This window comes from Stegodyphus dumicola, chromosome 6, assembly GCF_044657685.1.
Source record: "Stegodyphus dumicola isolate Sdum_Otavi_A_Nest chromosome 6, ASM4465768v1".
NCBI classification, from domain to species: Eukaryota; Metazoa; Arthropoda; class Arachnida; order Araneae; family Eresidae; genus Stegodyphus; species Stegodyphus dumicola.
Window position 1 is genome coordinate 165,132,292 of NC_140773.1, and position 22,130 is coordinate 165,154,421.

Below are 22,130 nucleotides of genomic sequence, written 5' to 3' on the forward strand. Positions count from 1 at the left end.
CTGGGTGAGAACTAATGACTGTTAGATTTATGTTCTTCTCATACCACGAAAAATAAATCAGACCGATTGCTCATTTCATTGAGTATTATTATTTTTTGTATGTAAAAATAGTTTTTTTTAATTGAAAATGTTAAATCCCACATAGTATTACACAAGGCTTACATAGGAAAGTAAAAAAAAAAAAAAAAAAAAAAAATACAACAACACAACACAAAATAAAATAAACTTACAAATTCACAGATGACACGTAAGAGATAAATTTACAGAAGAAAGAGAAAGCCATTTTGTATGTTGGACAAATACGTGAAGAGGGGGAGGAAATGTAATATTCACAGAGTTTAACCTAGTATTGAGTTCCTTTCGTCCTTCCTTGAGCTTTGAACTATACAATAACAAATGTTCGACATTTTGCACTTCCCCAAAACTGCATGAACACAAATCTGTACTAGATAATCTAAATCTCTTCAGATATGAATTGAATTTACCATGTCCAGTTAGAAATTGAGTAACTTCAAAATTGCATTCGCAATATTTGCCTTTTACTATTTCGTCTTATAGTATTTTAGAATTTAACCACTAAAAAAGTCTTTATCTAAATGATCTGGATTTAAATTAAAAGAGAGAAAGGCATCTAAAATTTCGCTGAAGTGATAAAATATCTGAAATAAATTATACTATCATATATGCTCAATGTCTACTGAGAAAAAAGAAATCTAAAAAAAAGACGATTTTACGATTGTTGGGGATAAGTTTTGAAAAAGCAGCCAAAATGCTCTTTTGAAAATTTCATTGATTGATATATAGTTGAACTATTATTGTAGTACAAGTTTTTTTTTCCCTTGAGAATAAGTATATTTAACTAAGTTATTCTTGTAAAGCTTAGTTATTAATTGAAAGCTGTCAAGCATGCCAAAAATTTTAATAAATGTATTACATAATATGAAATTAACTTAAGCGAAGAAAATGAATTTTATTTATTAGAGAGTTAATTCAGTTAGACTGATTGAATTAATAAAAACGTCCACAATAAAATAAAAATCAAAACACATAAAATTATAATGCAAACGTTTTGTTAAATCATTTCTTTTTGACAGGAGATTACAACGAATTACAACAGGTTGATCTGGAAATTAGTTAATGTGACAAAAACAGCTTTGTTAACTAAGGTTTAGTAGATCTTTAGCTTTTGAATGTTTGGTCGAATAAAAAAAGAACACGAATATTAGGAAAAATAAATGAAATAGATTCCTTTGGTCCCCTCCCCGCAAAAAAAATATGCAATCAATTCCTTTCTATTGGATTACTAGAATGGAATACGATCCTTTTATTTGGATTTGCCTTTCATATTCTGCATTCCTGAGAGGTAACGCAAGATAGCTCTCATCTTAAGATTGCGTAATCGAGCCAAGCCTCGTTAAGGCGAAGCGAATATTTACTGCGCATGCTCCAGACGAAGCACTGCCAGGAAGCTGTCTTTTAGGAGTCATTCACTCACCAATCGGGTGTTTACAGGCCAGCTGCTGTTTTTCGTTCGAGCGCTTGTCAGGCTCCTGATGATTTTCTGACAAGAAAACTGCGAAACTGTAAGTAAGTTTTCTAAGCAAGTAAACTTACTGCTTTTAACTGAATGCTTTAGGTGAAATAAATAAATATGTTTTTGTAATAACTTGCTTTAGTAATCGCATAAATAGCGGGGTTCTCTAAATATATTCACGTGGAGTTCTTCATAAGTTTTCCGGATGCGTAAAACGTTATTATGTATTAAATTAACATAAATTATTTAAATAAAATATAAAGCTTGTTTATGTCAAATAAAAGTATTGAACAATAAATCTTAAAATTTGTTGCGGATATATGTTAGTAATGTATATATATATTGAATAATCGCTGATTACATTATTTTTTATCAGTCTAGCAGCTTTTATATCAAAATCTTTGTTTAACATAGTTAAAAATTCTAGTTTTAATATGATATAAAGAATGAGCGTATATCTTAGAGACAGATAGTAATACTTCTAGGTAAAATGAAAAAAAGGAAAACAATAAAACGAATTGATATAATTTTGCGTATAGTACAGATTAATAGCCGCTTTAACTATATTTAATATCCACTGTATCTCGAAGTCACTTTGCAGCCTGTATTTTTTTAACAAGTGTACATTAATAATTAAGCATTTCTGCACTTTTACATGTGTTTCATTGTCAAATTCCAGATCAAAGTCAAGTTTTCTAGTTCTTAAGGAAGAAACAAGAAGAAACTCAAGAGTCAGAAAATAAATTAAACTCGATTATTTTTTTTAAATTTTATTACTTAGGAAAAATATAATTTACAGTCATCAGAAAATAGTAAAATTTAGGGACATAAAATTTATTATTGGAAACAAAGTTAATACGAATTAAAATGTTATAAATAAATGAATCAGATAATTAAAATTCCAAGCACAGAATTTTATAATTAGGCAGATTACCCAAGCAGAGAACATTAAAAAAAATCATTCACTTAATTTGATGGTAACTATGGAAAATACAAATATAAACGGTTGTGCGAGTTTTTCACTTTTCTACCGTTGTTATGTTCTTAGTTCAGATTAAAGATTATAAATATAACTGCTAATCTGCAAAGTGTTCTTGAAACTTTTTGAATATTATATTTAATTGAATCAGGTTCAAAATCATTATTTAGTATTTTGTAAACGGTATTTTTAGGATCATCTCTAATAATAATGGAAAATAAGCTGTGTAAGTGAGAAATTGTACAAGGATTTTTCAGTTAATAAAACTGTCTAAATACTCTTGATGAAGTACAAAATAACTTTAAAAGGAAACATATTTAACGCTGGTACGAGAAAACCCAACGTTTTGAATAAAAATAATACTTCCCTTTAGTATAACAAATGTGGTTCTTTAATAAATTCCGCTGTGTAATTTAAGTAATTATTGTTTTTATCTACGCAATTAAAAATGGCGTTTTGATATTAAAATTGACAAACTTTGTAACGATCTCTCTAAATAAAAAGGAAGTTTTAATAAACGTTCTAACGAAAGTGTATTTAATACATTTTTATCATCTGCGACCTATATGCGAATAGTTGTTTTGATGGATGGTCATTACAACAAAAATGAATTTAAAGTATTTTTGTCGATTGAAGAATTTATGTGTTGGTGTGCGTATAATAATGTAATGAGGGATTGTTGTAGAGAGCTTTGATTGTGTATATGATACAAATTTTATTTAATTTCCCTAAATAATAATAATAAAATGATTATTTTAATTGATTTCATACATTTAAAACATAAATGACTGATCTTTCACGAAACAAGTTTTTAAACCTGGGTAATTTTTATCTTTTCCTCTAATACAGCCCAAATGATTAAAAAACTAAACAAAATGTAGAGATATAAATACTATTAACTTTGATAATCACTTTTTATAGACACAGCAAGGAAGCAGATGTTTATAGAAGTTATTAGTTTAATATATTATAAATAAAGGACACTAGCTACATTATAAAATATTATCATTTAGAATTATTACCAAAGATGAAACAAAGAATTAAACTACTTAGCAGTAAGAACCAAAAGACAATTACTTAAATATGTGCAATCAATATGATTTTGGGCCGTGCCGAATAATAACACTTCTGAGAAATGGCAATCTGCCATTTCCGCCATCTGCCGATGGGGAGTATAATTTAAAAACTTTATGCTTCATGGAATGGCAACATTTAACACCCCATGAATCTGGTTAAATTCTAAATGAAAAAGAAAAATGTCAGTATAAAATTAGGCAAAAAGCAGCCTTTGATTTTGAATAAAGCTCTATCGATTTTGAGGGCAACCAGACATAGGTCCTTTTTCTTCAGCAGCATTTTCTCCCTTTTTCCTGCAGAAAAAGGATTTAAGCCTAGTCGGCTTTGAAATCAATAGAGTTTTATTCAAATCTTCCCCGACTCAAGGTTGCTTTTCTGCCTAATTAAAAAAAAACATGATAAATATGCTGGTAACGTAACCTAACGCGACTTTAAAATGGATAGTTTAAGCTATAGACGTTTCTAATGTCAAAGCAGCGTCTGCGTTTCAGCTTGCTTCTCTGTTCCTTAGATAAATATTTCTGCTATAAAGAACAAATAATTATTGCTACGATAAAAGAAAATACTGCAGTAAATTTTATTTCGAAATAGTTGTTTAGTACATATATTTGAAGATTTAAAACGGGCGTATGGAGCAATAAAATGATATGGAAAGTCATACCAATTTTACGTCCTTCCCTATGAGATACTTATCATCTGGATTTCACTTTCAAAAATACTTAGACGGTAGCTTAGCTTAGAAATAAACTACTGCGAATTCTTTCTACAGTTTAAGTGCTTGACTGTCTCGGTATAAAATAGACCGGATGATTTTTTTTTTTTTTTTTTTTTTTTTTTTTTGTGTGTGTGTGTGTGTGTGAAATGAAAAAATGGTAAAAACGGATATTTTATAGGGTACGTTATACATTATTTTATTTTAAAGAAATTCTTTAAATATCTAAGCGTAGAAAAGATGTCATTTGCCCAGTTTTTTAAAATTTATGCCTGTAATAAGATTGAATTTCAACATAAAAAAAAATTAGATAATTTCAAATAAATAACTTAAATATTTACGGAGTAAATATTATTTAATAATCCGAATTTAGTCTTCATGAAAGTAATAGCTACTTATTCCCTGCTTAGCTGTATGAACGATTAGAAAAATTAAAATAATTTTCGGTCATACATTTATTGTAAGGTATGGAAATCTTTGTAGAACATACACCTTTCAATACTGATATAATTATTTTTGCTTAACGTACACCTTACATTGTAACAATTACTTTCTTGTTCGAAGTAAAGGAAGTAATGTAATAACGAAAAATTCCGGGCAACATATTTCAACGAGAATATCCATTTTGACCGCTATCGAATGCAATTTAACGATGCTTCTGCGTGACATCTGTATGTAAGGACAGAATTAAGGACTTATTTTCCCCAAAACGAATTAAAAACTCATTTAAAATGGATTCAGAAGAGATTTTTTCGTGACGGCTGTACGTATGTATGTACGTATGTATGTATCTCGCATAACTCAAAAACGAGTAGCCTCAGAACGTTGAAATTTTGTATATAGGACTGCTATAACATGTAGTTGTGCACCTTCCATTTTAGTTCCAATCGGCCGCACCAAACGTATTATATATATAACCACTCTGTTACTCAGTGAGCTCAGGTTCTTTATTCTAATATGTTGGTAAATTGCGCAATTGTTTTCTTTAGAAATGTTTGAATTATGTTGTTCTTATCTTTTTCTTAAGTTTATGCCTTTAGCTAAACTGCATGAAATATTTGTAGAATTATCAACAATTTAAAAGTTGTTTAAGTGCGGCTAAGCGTAATGTTTTTTACCATAGCTGCCATATTTCTTTACATTTGATATTTAGCGGAATAGTGAATTAATTCCTTCTGCATCTCCAGTGCCTGTTTGCCGAGTGGGACAAAAAGGAAGCGTTTAGTTTTGTGCACCAAAAAATTTTCCTTCTTCCTGCGAATTGATTGTTTTTACGTAGAAACTGTAATTTTATTTGCAAAAATTGTTTCTGCAATAGTTTCAACTGTTTTTAACAATAATAATTCAACTTGTGTTTAATAGTTCAACTTGTGTTTTATGTTTTTGTACATCTTTCAATTTCCAATGAAAATATTTTATATTTTTGCCTATATTTTTTATGTATTTTTGCCTTGCCACGAAGTGAGCTGTATGAATTAAATCAATGAGAAAAATATCTCTAATGAAATTTGGGGAAATAAGTGTTTCGTATTAGCAACAAATATTGTTACCAGTCTGTCTTGGACAGAGGAGAATGTTTACGAGTGCCCATGTGCATTAGGTAAGCGGCACTGAATCGTCTGTGAAAAAATGTTTCTTTTTTATTTTTTTAATTTATTTTATACATCGTTTTAGATTTATTAGAGTATTTGAAAAGAATATGTGGCAACGATTAGATAATTCTTCAGAAGATATAATTATTGGGCATTCTGAGTTATAAAATGAATGAGATATATCGCTGTTAAGAGAACCTAGCACCAGTGTGTCGCTATGGTAAATAAATATAGTGAATTTTAAAGAGTGCATTTATTTTATTGTGGTTTATGCGCTATAGACGAAGGGGGTTTAATTCAATTTAATAAGTTTAAATGAAATGTAGGAAAAATGTGTATAATTTAATATTCCGTACAAGGAAGTCATGTTGTGTACACATCAGCTTTTTTTACTTAATGAATAATACCTGATTAACAAAAGATATACATTTTCTATTAAATATTCTGAGTTCCAGTATATATTTACGATTCAAAGAAAAGAGTATCGTATTCTTCAGAAAATTTATGAATTGTTCAAGATGCCTAAACGTTAATTTGAATTACGTTAGCCTTTTTTAATTGGCTGAAACATTATTACTTTAGCTTTCCAATTGGCTAAAAGAAAAGAAAAATTAACATAATGAAAAGAATCCATTTTTATAAATTAAATATTATTATCAAAATTATTTTAGATAGCTTCCACATATAAGTACCAAGTATGAAATTTAGTTACGCTGTAACAATGCAAATAAATGATATCTGGGATGCAATTTAGGTTCATATGCATCCAATTAGCTATACATGTTGTACAAGGATGTCCATAAAAATGATATATTGAGTAAACAAATGACAAAAGAGTAGCACATACAAACATGAAAACGTCTGGTAAAATTTTGTGCAACCCTTGATTTTTAAACGGTTTCAAACACATTCCGCGAAACCAATAGCCTAGAATGAGTCACAAAATCAGAATCGTACGTCACAGACAGTAGTGAATGATCTACACGGTGTTTGAAGACAATTTACTACTGAAACATTTGAGAAGCAGACGATGCGGCCTAAATGTGAGCATAATTTAATTTTCCGACATCACATCTTTGAAGAAGCTCAGCATGTCAACTTGAAACATCCATGCTCTACTACATCTTGAAGCTAAAACTTTTATAAAGGTAGATAACTGTAATGCGTTGACAATAAACTTGTTTGGAGGACCTTTTTAATCCTTTCCACACAAAAGTTGGTTCATTTCCATTTATATTATCATCATGTTAGTTGGACTGCCAAAACCAGTAAATTTGTTTTCTAAAGAATTACCATTCTATTAGCAATTTGACTAGTTATAATATTTAATGCAGAGAAAATCTGAGACATTATACAACATCGGTGAAAACGCCAGTTATTGAAAAATGAATGCATGGTTCAGATTGAGATACATTTAATTTTTTTGGACTTGAATACCAACGCCGGAATGTAACTGATTGTTGGTATGGGAAAAATATGAATGCGATTTAGTAAGAAATGAATCCTTTTAATCAAATTAATCTTCTTTCTTAAATGACCGTGGGATTACTTCTCACTTTAAAGATAACAATCGCGACTTCGCAAATGTATGCTGTTAAGAAGACCATCTTACCTCTGTAGGCAGCCTGCATTTCGAAGCGACTACATATCTGATAATTTTACATGAGCAACACATACTTCTTCCGTTATCCTTAAAAATTTAAGATTTACCACCTTAATAAATAAGAATTACTTTTACCGAAGCTTATGAAGTTCTGTTGATAATTTACAAAAGCTATATTGTTCTTAATTTTTTAAACTGAACTTTCTTGTGTAGTCTTTCTTCATACCTTTGGTGATTTCTGCAAAACACACAAAGATTATGCGCCTAAAGAAATAGATGCGTTTATTTAAAACTTTCTGAGAGAATCTAATTGTTGTTCATGCATGGGAAGACTTCCCAATGTGTATGTGATACAGAATCAAGTAAACGTGGATTCTACGAGCTCCTTCATCGTAATTAAAAACCCATTTGAATTATCATATTTCAGCGGTATTATCTGCTTTGCTAATGGAGGAAGAGTATTAGTGATTTATTTCTAATAGGTTTTTCTCAGATTTCTAATGCTTTTAGATTTTTATAAAATGTTGACTTTTAAAAAATTATTAAATTTATTTGTTAGCGTAAGCTGCAATTTTAATGGGTTATAAATTTATTATTTTTGATAATTTTAATATTACTGCACTTTTCTCTATCTTAAAAATAAATTAATTTTTTGAAATAGATATTAGGGATCAAATTATGGCATAGAAATGAATTCTATCTCTCCAGACATCTGACATTTCGCCCTGTCGATGTAACGCTTTCTTTAAAAAAAATCACATAAGCAACTTCTCATTTTTAAACTTGAAATGCAAAAAGTATATGATCGTATTTGCATTAAAAATATGACTTATGGTTATAGTTTTCATGCTCTCTTAAAACAGTTATGATTTGTGTGATGCGCACGAATTTCATTTCCCTTCAGTTTCCAGAATTTTAAACGAATATGCATATTTATTAATAAACATTAGACTAACAAATATATCCAAATAGCTAATATGTCATTATATTCTCTAATTAATGAATTAAAGGAAAATAACGAATTTCTTCAGCACATATAAACTTTTCTCATGTGCATTAATTCTAATTTAAATTACTTCAGAAACACTGCTGCCGACGACTAACAAATTATTTAAAAGCGTAGAAAGTTGTATAATACCATAAAATTCAAAAACAGTTATAAACAGTAATTATAATGCTTGGAGAAATTTTAATTACAGTCTCAGGAATATCTTCAAAGGCGAATGTTATGGGTATAATTACATCGAGCTAAAAAGAGTTTGTAGTAGATTTTCTAAAGCTTTTTCCAGCTTCGTAACCTTTTCTGATAAGACGAGATTTTTCGCTACCCTGTTATTTGACCAAAGATTTAATCTATCGAAAATGAGATGCATCAAATTTATCAAGAAATATTTTAAAATTATAAATACGTCAACAACAACCGAATTTAAAAATTAGGAAATTTTAATTAAAAATATTAACTGACTTATCCTTAATAAGTAAAATATTATTTTATAATCAAAATACAAATACTCATATAGGTTTTTTTTTATCATTACCTGTATAATTGTATATTAAAGTTATCAGTTAGACTCGTTATATAATATTACTACAATAATAAACCCTAATAAATACTTTTAAGGTAATTTGTTTTAGGTGTTTGTTGTTTCTATTTTGCGTTTTGATAAAATTGGAAGTACTGTTACTTAAGGGAACTATTTCTTGTGAGCCTAAAGCAATCCTGCAAAGTAAACAAGCATGGCTAAGTCTTGAATAATTAGTCTTTTTTATTATATAAGTGGACTTTTCACGGGGCATTAATTACATCGAAGTAATATCATAGCAGTGGTTTTCAACATCTGGCTTTGATATTTTAAATATAATATTTTAAACTATAAATTTTTATTTTCTCTGGAATAGTTTTTAAATTAATAAAGCTAGCTTATCTTCTTAGTCTTAAAATTGTATCAGATGTTAAATTGAAATCCACATAACAAGATCAGCTATCAGTTACCTTTTAATCTTTTTAATTATAATTATTTTTATTTATTTTTGTTTATTTACGCATTTATTTTTTGAATTTGTCTATTCTCTGTTTAAGTTTAATTGACTTCTGTAATTTGAAATTTTTAGGCTGTAGGTTTTCTTATTTATAATTAGTTTAGTTCCGGTATGTACATACATTATTAAAAAGGACACTTTATATAAATATTATCTGATTTTTATTCGCCGATAAGAAGTTTGCTACTATAATTTCTGTTCCGGATGTTTGACAGCGATGGTCACGTAGTAGGATTTTTCTGCATCAAAGGAGGATACTCAATGCAAGTGAATCACAAAAATATTTTAATTGTTATTTTCCTTTCAGACTTGAAAAGATAAATTAACAATACGTACCAATCAATGACATATGGAAAAAAGCAAAATAAAATTAACAAGTCATAATTTAACAATGATATCAAGTTGTATAATATCTATCAGATCTACTTGGCACTATATCTGTCATCAAATGCTTGACTTTATTATATCTGTCATCAAATATTTTATGATTGGATGCGTTGCTTCATAGAAGATACGGCACTGACTGTAATATCACACTCTAAAAGACACTTACTGCTATTCCTGCCTTCAATAGCTAAATCCACGACAGCATGCCGTGCACCACGATAGAGAGAACCAAAACTACAACCACATCAGTCTGACTTCCAGGACGATAGCTTTTATAACAGGATGATGCAGCTCTGGCTTCTACAAGCGATTAGATAGCGTTGCACTTCTCATTGTTTCCAGCGCTGTGCAGACGCAAGAGGGAAAGCAAATTTTTAACAATTTCAAAGAAAGTTAAGTAAAAGTATTGAGAAATAGATATGTTTAAGTCTGTCATTGCAGAACATTTATACAATGCATTGAGCCCAATTTGAAACATACGCTAAATATTTCATTGCCGTGGAGGGCAAAAGCTCTCCGAGTTTTGCATTTTCAAAACCACCTAGCTAGTTAGTAAATGTAATAGTGTAATGTAACAGAGGCAACGCAGAGAAAATCTAAAGCTAGGACTATCAATTAAGGTATCAGATTTGCAAATATAAAGCTGATTTCTGTTGTTTGACTTCTAAATTAATGTAGGACTATCAAGTTAAAAACAATAATACGTTTAAGATATTTTTCAACATGCAAGCAACCAAACGAAATGCATATCCTTAAATATTATACACACAGATGAAACCTCCAGTAACTCCACAGGCACTGACATGAAGATGACAATTTTTTTATCTTTATTTTTTAACATTAATTTCAGTAGCTTGCGAATACATTTGTTGCAATTTGCACCACTGAGAGGGCTTCCAACCTAAGGTGATACCTAATGGAAAAAGGCCCACCCAGTGGAAACTTTTTATTAAAAGGATACTTTGTAGAGTTTTTACAATGAATATTTTGATAGTGATTGATAGTAAAAATTATTTACAGTCTTCTTTACATTTGCATGCTGCGGTAATACAATGTTTCAGATGATCAGTGTTACAGTAGTTCGATGTTTCTGATGATCTTGGTGGAGGTCTTGGTTGATTGATTAGAGTGTTTTGGTTGATTGATATAAAACATCAATTATAGGTTCAATTTAGATCTTAGGCCGAATATTTATAGTCTTTTTTATAAATGCATTGATGGCCATTAGTAGGAAAATACTAGAGCAGGTGTGGACCGAACCCGAATACCACATAGATGTGTGTTGTTTGACCAAAGGAAGACAAACTGAAAATTTGCAATGATATGGACAAAAACTTGGCTAATTATCGTTTACTAATCTGTAATGTGTTTTGAAATACTATTTTTCAATACTCGATAAGCATTGTAAACAGTGTAGTATGTTCCAAAAGACAACAAAACCAAAGAAATGAAATTAACGAATTTTGCGAAACTTGTCCCTAATAAGCCTAATGGAAATTACTTTTAAATATTTCACACTATGACCGATTTCAAAACGTGAAATTTGAAATTTATTCTTTATAATAAATTCTAAGATAAAGGATAACTAATAACATTTAAAATATATTCATTTACATATTTTGTCACTTAATAATAATAAAATAATATTTTCCCCGGAGGTACAATAAAACTCCTATAATCTTACAGCAAAATTCACTTTGTGATAATTTAGTTTTTGTTTAACTAACAAGTTATTTTAGTTCTTGTTTAACTAGCACGTTATTTTAGTTTTTTCTGCCTCTTTACTGTCCTTTCTTATTTCAGTCACACAACTCGCTCTTTGAGGAAAATTATATAGATTTTAAGTGACCAGCGTACTGTATAAAAGAGACTTAATCAAAACAGTAGTGAGTTAGCGAGAAAAAAGGCGGAGAAGGGTTCGAAAATTGAATTAGCTGGATTAGGCGAATGGCTGCTCCTAAGAATTTGCTTGTGTTGAAGATTTCCAGTAGAATGTGGATGAATGTTGAACAAATGATAAGGATTTCTAGTGTACAAATGTTAAGCAATCACTGAAATTTATCGGCTAGGAAACTATTGTTCCTGTTAGCTGATATTGAATTTTGAATTCACTGAGCTTAAATTTTATTCTACATTTAAAGTCAAGTGGACTGTTATCTTGTAATATTTTTAGATTAGGACTTCAAGTGCAGGCCTATTGGAACTAAATTCCTTTTATTCGAGATATAAATTCCTTTTATTCAGTGTTTCTGTTCTGAACGAATTACACACCACTCCTTTCATGAACACTCGTAACAAGGAACTATTTTGTATCCTGTTAAGACTTCTGCATAACTGTAAGATGGTTTTTGTTGTACACAAGTACTTCAAGTTTAGGCAGTTGTCCTAAATTGAGCACAAACAACCAAATTTTTCTGCGTCTGATTGAATATTTTTTAAGTAACAGGAAGAGTGAGAAATATTTCTACAGTCTTAATGTAATAAACATAATTAACTAACATTCATATCAAGCATCGCAATGGAAGACAAATTTTTGTTGGACAGCGGTTTTGAAGAATTCTTTTTGTTAGTACATAATTATATATAGCTACTTATGACTAAGTATTAATTTATATTATGAAATGAAAATGAATGGTTATGAAATTACATCTATTATTACTTCATTGCAATATGAGTTTTATGTAGAAAATTCCTCTTTCTTTTTCAAAGAATTTTGAGATATATTGGTTGCTAAGCTGAAACATTTCGAAAACGCTGTTCTGGAATAACTTAGAGACAACAAAATATTCTGTTATTATCATTTGCAAACCAACCTGTATTATAAAAGAAATAATTTGCAGCCAATCCTTATTTTAATTGGTGCATTGCGTAAATTATTTGTGATAGATTATAACAGACAGTATGTAGATTAGTTATGCAGAAACTCAGTCTTAATCGTAATTAGAAAAAAAAATTATCTACAATATTTTAAAGCAATTGTAAAAGAAATGTAAAATAAATTTTACCATTCAGAAGATAAATTCCTTTTTTCTTTACATCAACCGCAGAAACAGATTTTTCGAAAACTTTTTAGTTTTACTTGATGAGTTTTGCCATATTTTCGTAATTACTAAGGATATAACTCTGGAAATATTACATCTACCCAAATTTCCTAAATATTATCACAAGCATAGACAGAAAATATTTTCAGAAAAGTAAACATTTTAAATGATATCTTCTAAAGAATATTTAAAAGATATATTTACAGCTACATAAATTCAACCATATCTGAATCTATTCTAATTCCGGACTTAGTAGGAAATATGAAAGTTTTAAGTCTTATTAAGTATTAAAATAATGTACATTTAAGCATGTGAAGCCCGAAGGAAAGTCTCCGAAACAAGACGTTTGAAGTACATGAAACAGAACTCCTTTTCACGTAGGAATTTTGTTTCACAATTAATATTATTAGAAAATGGGAAAAAAGAAATATGTTTACTAACATTCTCAACTTTATAGAAGGATCTGAATTTCATTACAGTAATCAAGAAACATCTTTTCTTTTTTCGATGAAAAAGCTATTTCCGATGAAAACATGAAAATGTTTGTAAATATTCTTTTAATTAAATAAACCGTCATGATTATTTTCATAAATTATATCTGCTACCATAATTCATATGTATTGCGTATAATTAAATTTATGCATAAAGATTATTGTTTATAAATAAAAAATTAAAATGCATAAAATGTGAAACTTGGAAAAAAAGCTATAATTTTAACACTAAAACACAGAAACTTGGCCTTCTATGAAAAGGGTGATTTTAGAAGTGACGTTTAATAATCGAAGTTCATATATGCTTTCAGAAATACTGGCCACTTTCTAAGGTAGCCGCCTAAGAGAGACAGTTCGGCCCACCAGCAGCCGAGTAGTGAAGTCTCCGAATGCTAGCAAGCTCTGTCCGCGTTTAAAAACTGTTAAGCTCAATTTAGACTAATAACATGTTATAAATAATCATAAAACCGTGTTAAAGTTTAATAAAAATTTTAATTCATAGATAAGATGATGTGGCGTATAAATTTAAATTGTTAAAAAGACTTTCATTAAAATTATAAAGTTATAACATTTTTCTCCAGTGTCAACATTTCTATAGCTTTAATCCATAACACAAAAATGTCTGTAAATTTCTTTACCTGAACCTGAAGCAAATCCTAAATTTTTCTTTTAGATACTTATTTTCAAAATGAGGTTCAGTTATGACAAGCCGTATCAAAAGGGCTGAAGATCTAATCTCATAATTTGGTAATTATTCATTCAATTCCATCAACATAATTGCGGGATTTAGCGTATTATTCTGGAAATAATGTTTTTTTTTATTCCAAAATATCATAGTTTAACACCAAAGAATAACCATGCTTTAAGTATTAGAAGTTTTCTTCTTACTTTGTGTTTCAGGTTAGGAATTACTTTAGTAGATTCCTTTATGTTTAAAGGTTGTTATGATACTTTACCTTGCCCTACGCTACGCTACGCTGCATGCTATTCATCATATACATGATACTGAAATGTTATCATTGCATGAGAGATAACATTTTAAGTTTCATCTCCCACAGCACATAACAAATAGCCAGAGTGTTTCCACTTATTTTGACACAGGCCTTAATGGATTTTTCAAATCAGCATAACGTAACAAACTGAACAATTTAAAGACATAAAGAGTTTTTTTGTAAACTTAAATTTTAAATTTAATGATATTTTCAGTTAAACTATATCTTTGTTTATACTTTCATTTTATTATTATGAACGTTTGCAGCATTATTTTAATAAGTAAACGATGTTTTTACATCATGTATTACATAGTTCCAAATAGATTCTGTTACCTTTTATTTATCTTTGTTAACAAAGAAGTAGGAAAAATAAAAGGCTGAAGCAATTAACGTTCAATTACGAGACCATATGTCAACTTCTAAATGTAATTAACTCATTGCTATGTCCAATAAGAAATCGTGAAATTTTCTCCGTTTTTACAAATAGCATAATATATAAAAATTGTGCAATTTAATTATTGCTATTCATCATATCGCAGTCTCTCTTAAATGTTCACGTTTAGGTTGTTCTCTTTAGAAACATAAAAAAAAAAACAAGAACTGATTAGTTTCAAAAGTTTTTATATTAAAGCAAATGTAGACTTTTTTATATTAATGTAAAAAACATAAGTGTAGACGTTTTAATAACAAATGTCCTAAACTGTTGCCTTTAAAAACAATTAAATATTAGGTACATTTTTTTATCAAATATTCAAGTAATCTAAGACACAACAACACGCCGAACAAATACTAATCTAGAAGTCAAACAACAAAAATCAGCGTTATATTTACAAAATTTTCACAGGAATAGTTTCGATGGTTTTACCGAACCACCATCCTCAGCTGCAAAACCGCAAATGAACAAGATAGGAAATAATGATTAGATAAGGTAAGAAAGCCTAGACAAGAATAAGCAAGTGGCGCCATCTGTTGGTGAAATCAGAACTAAAACATAATTTCTTTAAAAGCAGGAGGCAAATTTGGATTGGAATTAGGATCGTTAATTAGAACAGAAAGATTTTTATGAATGTGAAATGCCTCTAGAAAATCCAGTTCTCCAATGGAAGATGTTTTTTGAATAATTTTGGCAGCAGAAAAATTGAAAGTGTGATTTTCGGACCAACAATGTTGAGCAACAGAAGACTTCTGTGTTTCCTTTTTTCTAACATATGCTTCATGTTCCTTGACGCGAAATTTTAAGGCTCTCTTAGTTTGGCCAATGCAAATTAAACCACACTGGCAATTAATCCTATAAATACCCCAGGAATTCGTATCAGGAATGGGGTCCTTGAGTATGGAACTCGGAATTTTATTGATGGGAGAATAAACAACCCGAAAGTTAAATTTCTGCAAAATATGTGCAACTTTATAGCTAATTGATGGAAAGAAGGGAATGACAACAGAATTTTTATAATCTCCTAAAACAAGGGTGTGCCTTTTAGTGTGTTGAGATGAGAATTTTTTAACTGCTTGATTAATAATGTTGGGTGAAAAGCCCCTGTCAATAGCTATTGCTTTTAAATAATTTAGTTCTTCATCAAGGGCTCTTTTGGAGGAGCAAACTTGAAGAGCACGGAAAACATAGGAATAAAATGAAGGTAACGTTTTTTTAGTCGGATGACATGATTTAAAGTGTGGTGGACGGCAAACCGATGAAGGTTTACGGTAAACCGTAGTACTGAAGTTGGATTTGTTACGTGTGACCAGAATGTCGAGAAACGGAAGAGAATTGCAAGTCTCAAGTTCAAAATCAAACAGGGTAAAAGTATCATCTACGTAGCGGAACCATGCCGGGAAGTTTAAAGTTTCAAACAATTTTGATTCGTAATAATGCATGTAGATATCAGCCAGGATGGGACTGAGGGGGCTTCCCATGGCATGAACACACAGAAGTCTTCTGTTGCTCAACATTGCTGGTCCGAAAAACACACTTTCAATTTTTCTGCTGCCAAAATTATTCAAAAAACATCTTCCATTGGAGAACTGGATTTTTTAGAGGCATTTCACATTCATAAAAATTTTTCTGTTTTAGTTAACGATCCTAATTCCAATCCATCTTTGCCTTCGGCCTTTAAAGAAATTATGTTTTAGTTCTGATTTCACCAACAGATGGCGCCACTTGCTTATTCTTGTCCAGGCTTTCTTATCTTATCTAATCATTATTTCCTATCTTGTTCATTTGCGGTTTTGCAGCTGAGGATGTTGGTTCGGTAAAACCATCGAAACTAGTCCTGTGAAAATTTTGTAAATATAACGCTGATTTTTGTTGTTTGACTTCTGGATTGGTAATCAAGTAATCTGTTCACGCTGGCTGAAAATTCTAATGCACGATGAAATGAGTTGCCCAGTATACAGACTGTTATTTGGTAGCCGAAACACATACTACGCGACCTAAAAAGATATTTTACTGATTATATTAATCACGAACATGCTTAGGGCGCCGAAGATGACACTGGCTAGTAACACTGACTACCACAAGGAAAGCGAATCCTGGAGGAGGTTCGAGATCGTAGACCCGGAGAAAATCCGAAATCTCCTGGGTTCGAACCCATCCGAAGTTGGCATGGATGTTGTAAATGTATTATGTCTTTGTGGCATGGGGCATTGTCAATATATATGACAAGCCGAATGTCCTGTCATGGTCCTGTGTGTGGTTTGGTGGTAGGGAAAGGAAGTGACAAACCTTCGGACCGCCCCCTGGAATGCTTTCCATCAAATTGGGTTGGACCTGGGCAAAGTCTTACTATTCCTTTACTTACTTACGCAATATGTCACTTTTATATGGAGCCCAAGGCCGTTTCCAGCGACAGACGCAACCTTGTATTTCTTCCCAAGCTAAACTTTGTGGGCGTGTTCTGATTAGGTCAGACAAGTGAGATTAGTCACAACAACCACGAAAATGTTTAAGAAAGTTATTTGGAAGTAATCATACCTTAGAAATCATATCGATCAAATTATAAAACTTTCTGCTTGTTGTACATTGTTCAAATAAATCAACTACCGAAAATGCTAATTAAATATATAATTTGTTAAGGAGGATGTATATTATTTTAAAATCGCCCAGTTTTTAATATAATAGCATTTTTCCTCAAAAATAAATTAATTTTATGCGGGGTGGATAATATAATAATATGCGTGAAATAATGTAATTAAAAATTTGTAAGTTGCGCTTAGAAGTTTTATGTAGCTTGGAATGCCAGAATTAAGCCTAAATTGCACGAATTTTATTTTAGCACAAAAATATGCATGCGCTTAAAAAACTTCAAATAGGAAAAAATATTTAATAAATAAAGTTCTCGTTTTACTGCGCTTGATAAGGTTTTTGTCGCTTGCTGCTATTTGGCAACAACAGGCATTTAGTGATAATTCATCACTCACTGCTATCACGTGTACAGTGCGAAATACAAACAAGGAAACAGATCTATAAACCAATTTTATGCACGTACGATTTTATAAATAATAGGGAGTTTCCTTAAGCAGTATCTCATTAGGTAAACCTTCTATTCCAAGAAAAGGTTATCTCACTTACTTCTTTTATAAAACGTTGCATACTTCAATTCCTTATTTTATACAGTCGCTCCTAAAATACCTTCAACAGCAATTTCATTTGACGTCCTGCTATTGACACATGGTCCAACAGAGTAAGTACCTCTTGATGACCTTTCTCATTTCCTTATATGAAGTAAAGGAAGTATTGGATTCGCGAAAAGTTTCGTTTATCATATTTCAACGAAAATGTCCATTTGACTGCTCTCGAAATCATTTAAACGTTTTCTTTTTGTGTGACATCTGCACGTACTGATAGAATAAAGAATTTGTTTCTCTAAATGTATTATATAATGGATGTAAAATGGATTCAGAAAGGAATTCGTGACATCTGTATGCACATACATACGTATAACTCAAAAACGAGTAGTTCTAGAATATTGAAAATTTTGTATATGGGACTTATGTAACATTTAATTGTGCACTTCCCTTTTTCATTGCAGTTAGTCGCACCAAACAAATACACACACACACACACACACACACACATATATATATATATATATATGTATATATGTATGTATGAACTGTATATATATATTTAGAAAACTGAAAAATATATCTATTTTTTCAGTTTTCTTAGTCTTACATGTTGGTAAATTGTGAATTTTTTGCTTTAAAAATCACTAAATTATATACACACACACACACACACACACACACACATATATATATATATATATATATGTATGTATGAACTGTATATATATATTTAGAAAACAGAAAAATATATCTATTTTTTTCAGTTTCCTTAGTCTTACATGTTGGTAAATTGTGCATTTTTTGCTTTAAAAATGACTAAATTATATGTTGTTCTTATTCTCAGGTTAAATTTTTTATGCCTTTATTTGTAATCTGCATGAAATAGATTTAGAATCATCAACAGATGGCTGTTTGTTTACATTTGAAGCTCTTAGTATAATAATGAATTTAGTCAGTAGGTGAACCAACTTCAGTGCCTTTTTCATAGTAGGACCAAAAGTTGACTTTAAATGTTTGTTCACATAATGTTTTTGCCTGCCTTTGGCCGAATTGCTTATTTTAGAGCAGAAACTCTAATTTTAATTTCAGAAATTGATTTTCTTTGACTGTTTTTAAATATATTTGGCGTTTTAGGCTTCTCTGTATTTTATAATTTTTAATAAAGATGTTTTGAGCTTTTATGTATTTTAACCATGTCTCGAAGCGAGAACTGAATGGATTGAATGAGAATTATATCTCTAATGAACTTCAAGGAAATAAGTTTAAATGAAGTGTAGCAAAAAATTTGTATAATTTAATAGACCGTACTAGGAAGTAGTCATGTCGTGTTTATATCAGATATTTGGAAAATAACATTCAATTTATAAGCAAAGAGATTTAATGTATTACCACTTGTTTTTGTGAATTCATTGTTGCTCTCAAATATTTTTAATTATTATATTATTTCGCGTTTTCCCCCTCCAGAATGCAAATGAGCTAGGGTGTATTTAAGTGAGTGCTAGAGATTGTTATTTCTCTTAAAGGCCACATTTTGTACGAGTATAATTATTCTTACAGCCCACGTTACTGTCGTTGTTGTAATATTTAGGCGAGAAGTTAAGGTAGCCGACCTCGTTCAAAAGGCCGATTTAGATTGAAAAACTCATTTTTTAATTTAATATTTTTAAGGCCATATTCTCAGCTATCGAAAACAGCTTTGCTCTTCCTGATATGTTGATTAGAAGTGGAGATATACTGGTTTTTCTGAGATACAACAAACCGGAAATAACTGTCTGCCACACCGGAAGTTAAAGAACAAATTAAAGGTGCAACTTCCACTTTTTTTCTGTGTTATTTATAAATTAAATAATTTTAAGCCTTTCAATATGTTTGGAGAATCTGGCAAAATATTTTCATTATGTATCTTCTCTTTTACGTTTGGCAACAACGTTTCAAACTTATTGTTTTGTTTACATTGAGCTTTCGGTATTTCGGTTTTGTGTACAAATTTCCTGTGCTAATTTATCAGAAACCAAGATTCATTTCTCTGGACTTTTTTTTTATTCTGCTTAATAATCGAAAGTTCGAGAATGCCAAAACTTATACGTAGTCATTCCAAAAAGCGAAAATTTTACAGCAAACAATACACTAATACACTAATTTTACAGCAAACAATACACGATGTTCTATGTGACTTATGGAGTTTTCCGGTTATGTTTTTACCACCAATCCTCAAATTCCATATCACAGATTATGTTCTTACTGCATTAATATAAATATTAACAAGACATAGTGCACAATAAAAATTAAGCTTTATTTCGGAACTTCGCGCATACTCCCCGACAGCCTGCCTGTTTCGCTCTGCTCGCTACTCGTAAGAAACTTCTCCTCTAGGGTTGCCACACTTATCGGAGGGCGCAAGGCGCGCTCCTTATCGCCATCACCACAGAGTTTCCCCCCAGTTCCTTTAATGGCTATTCAAAGGAACGACATAGGTTATGAAATTATCTCAGAGTATCCGAACTGTCGGGTATTTTTACATGATTACAAAATTAGAATATAAAATTAGAAAAGATCAAAATGAAATTCAATATATAACAAGGTATTGACACATATAATAAACATGAAATAACAAGAAATATGTTAAGATATGAATTTAAAAAAAAAATGTTTTAAATTGTTATGTAGGAAGCAAGTTTCTTAGGGAAGTGAACATGTCTTCCCGATCTGGTGACAGTTTGTGTCTTAGAGAGTTCGTTTGCAGATTTATTCTGCTGAACTGTCTTTAAGTCTTTATTTGTTTTCAGTTCAGGCAAATTAGAGTCCGAAAGCAAATAGGTTGGTTTCACACGGTCTATAGACACAGTAGATTTCAGACCGTTAACATCAATTGTGAAAGTTTTGTCCGTTCTAGAAAGGACTTTATGCGGACCTGTGTATGGTTGGCACAGAGGTGGCTTTACTCGATCGACACGTAAGTATACATGCGTACACGACTTTAAGGTAGCACTTACGTAACATTTTTCTTGGCAATGTGCAGATGTTGCTATTGGATTCAATTGTTGCATTCTATGCCTAAGATTCGTGATAAATTGTGTGTCATACGGAGATATCTTAGATGACGTTATCATATCACTAGGCAGCTTGAGAGTTGTGCCGTACACCAGTTCAGCACAAGATGACTGTAGATCTTCCTTTACGGCTGTCCGAATACCAAGCATAACAACTGGTAGTGTTTCAGTCAAGTTATTGGTCTCGTGAGCGTTGAGAAAGATTTTAAATGTCGATGAAATCGTTCAACAATGCCGTTTGACATTGGATGATAGGCTGTTGTTGTGATTCTGTTCGTACCCAAAATGCGCGTAAATTCTGCAAAAAGTGCGGATCTCATTTGAGAACCTTGGTCTGTTGTTATGATCGATGGGCAGCCAAAACGAGATATCCAACAGTTGAAGATGGCTCTGCAAATGGTTTCCGTTTTCATATCCGGGATGGGAATGGCTTCAGGCCATCTGGAGAATCTATCTATTAGAGTCAAAAGGTACACGTTGCCTTCTGATGGAGGTAACGGTCCGACGATATCCATATGGATTTCTGAAAAACGTGCATCAGGAAGAGAGAATGTGCCCAGTGGTGCTTTAGTATGCCTAGTAATTTTCGATTTTTGGCAAGATTCACAGGATTTCACCCAATTTTTGATATGACGTTTCATATCGGGCCATACATAACGAGAACAAATAAGCTTCGTAGTAGCTGCAATTCCTGGATGTGACAGATTATGCAGATGATTAAAGATGAGTCTGCGAAAGGAATTCGGAACAAATGGACGAGGAATGTCTGTTGATATGTCACAAAGAATATTACCATCAGAATATTGGCACGGTTTAAATTCCAGTTTCAAAGATGATGTGTTGTTTTTGAGAAGGTCTTGTACCTCCGGATCATGCCGTTGAGCTTCCGAAATTTTTTTAAAATCCAAAAATGGAGATTTTGTTATGGAATCAATTTCGATTCTTGAAAGAGCGTCAGCAACGACGTTTTTTGAACCTTGCACATGCCTAATATCAGTAGAGTACTGAGAAATAAAATCTAAATGGCGCAATTGTCGAGGTGAACATTTATGAGGGTTCTGTTTA

At 31.0% G+C, this 22,130-nt stretch overlaps 1 protein-coding gene across 4 annotated transcripts in view; it reads left to right on the forward strand.

The window, feature by feature from the left end:
• The first annotated feature begins 1,466 nt into the window (after positions 1-1,466).
• The window catches only part of LOC118179429 (N-acetylglucosamine transporter UNC93A-like), a 328,066-nt gene continuing 307,402 nt past the window's right edge, over positions 1,467-22,130 (forward strand). For 3 of the 4 annotated variants that reach the window (XM_085819137.1, XM_085819136.1, XM_085819140.1), the window contains exon 1: positions 1,467-1,583. The gene's annotated coding sequence lies outside the window, so the exon portion shown is untranslated. Of the gene's footprint in view, positions 1,588-22,130 lie in introns of all 4 variants that reach the window. The other variant, XM_085819138.1, reaches the window with a different exon arrangement.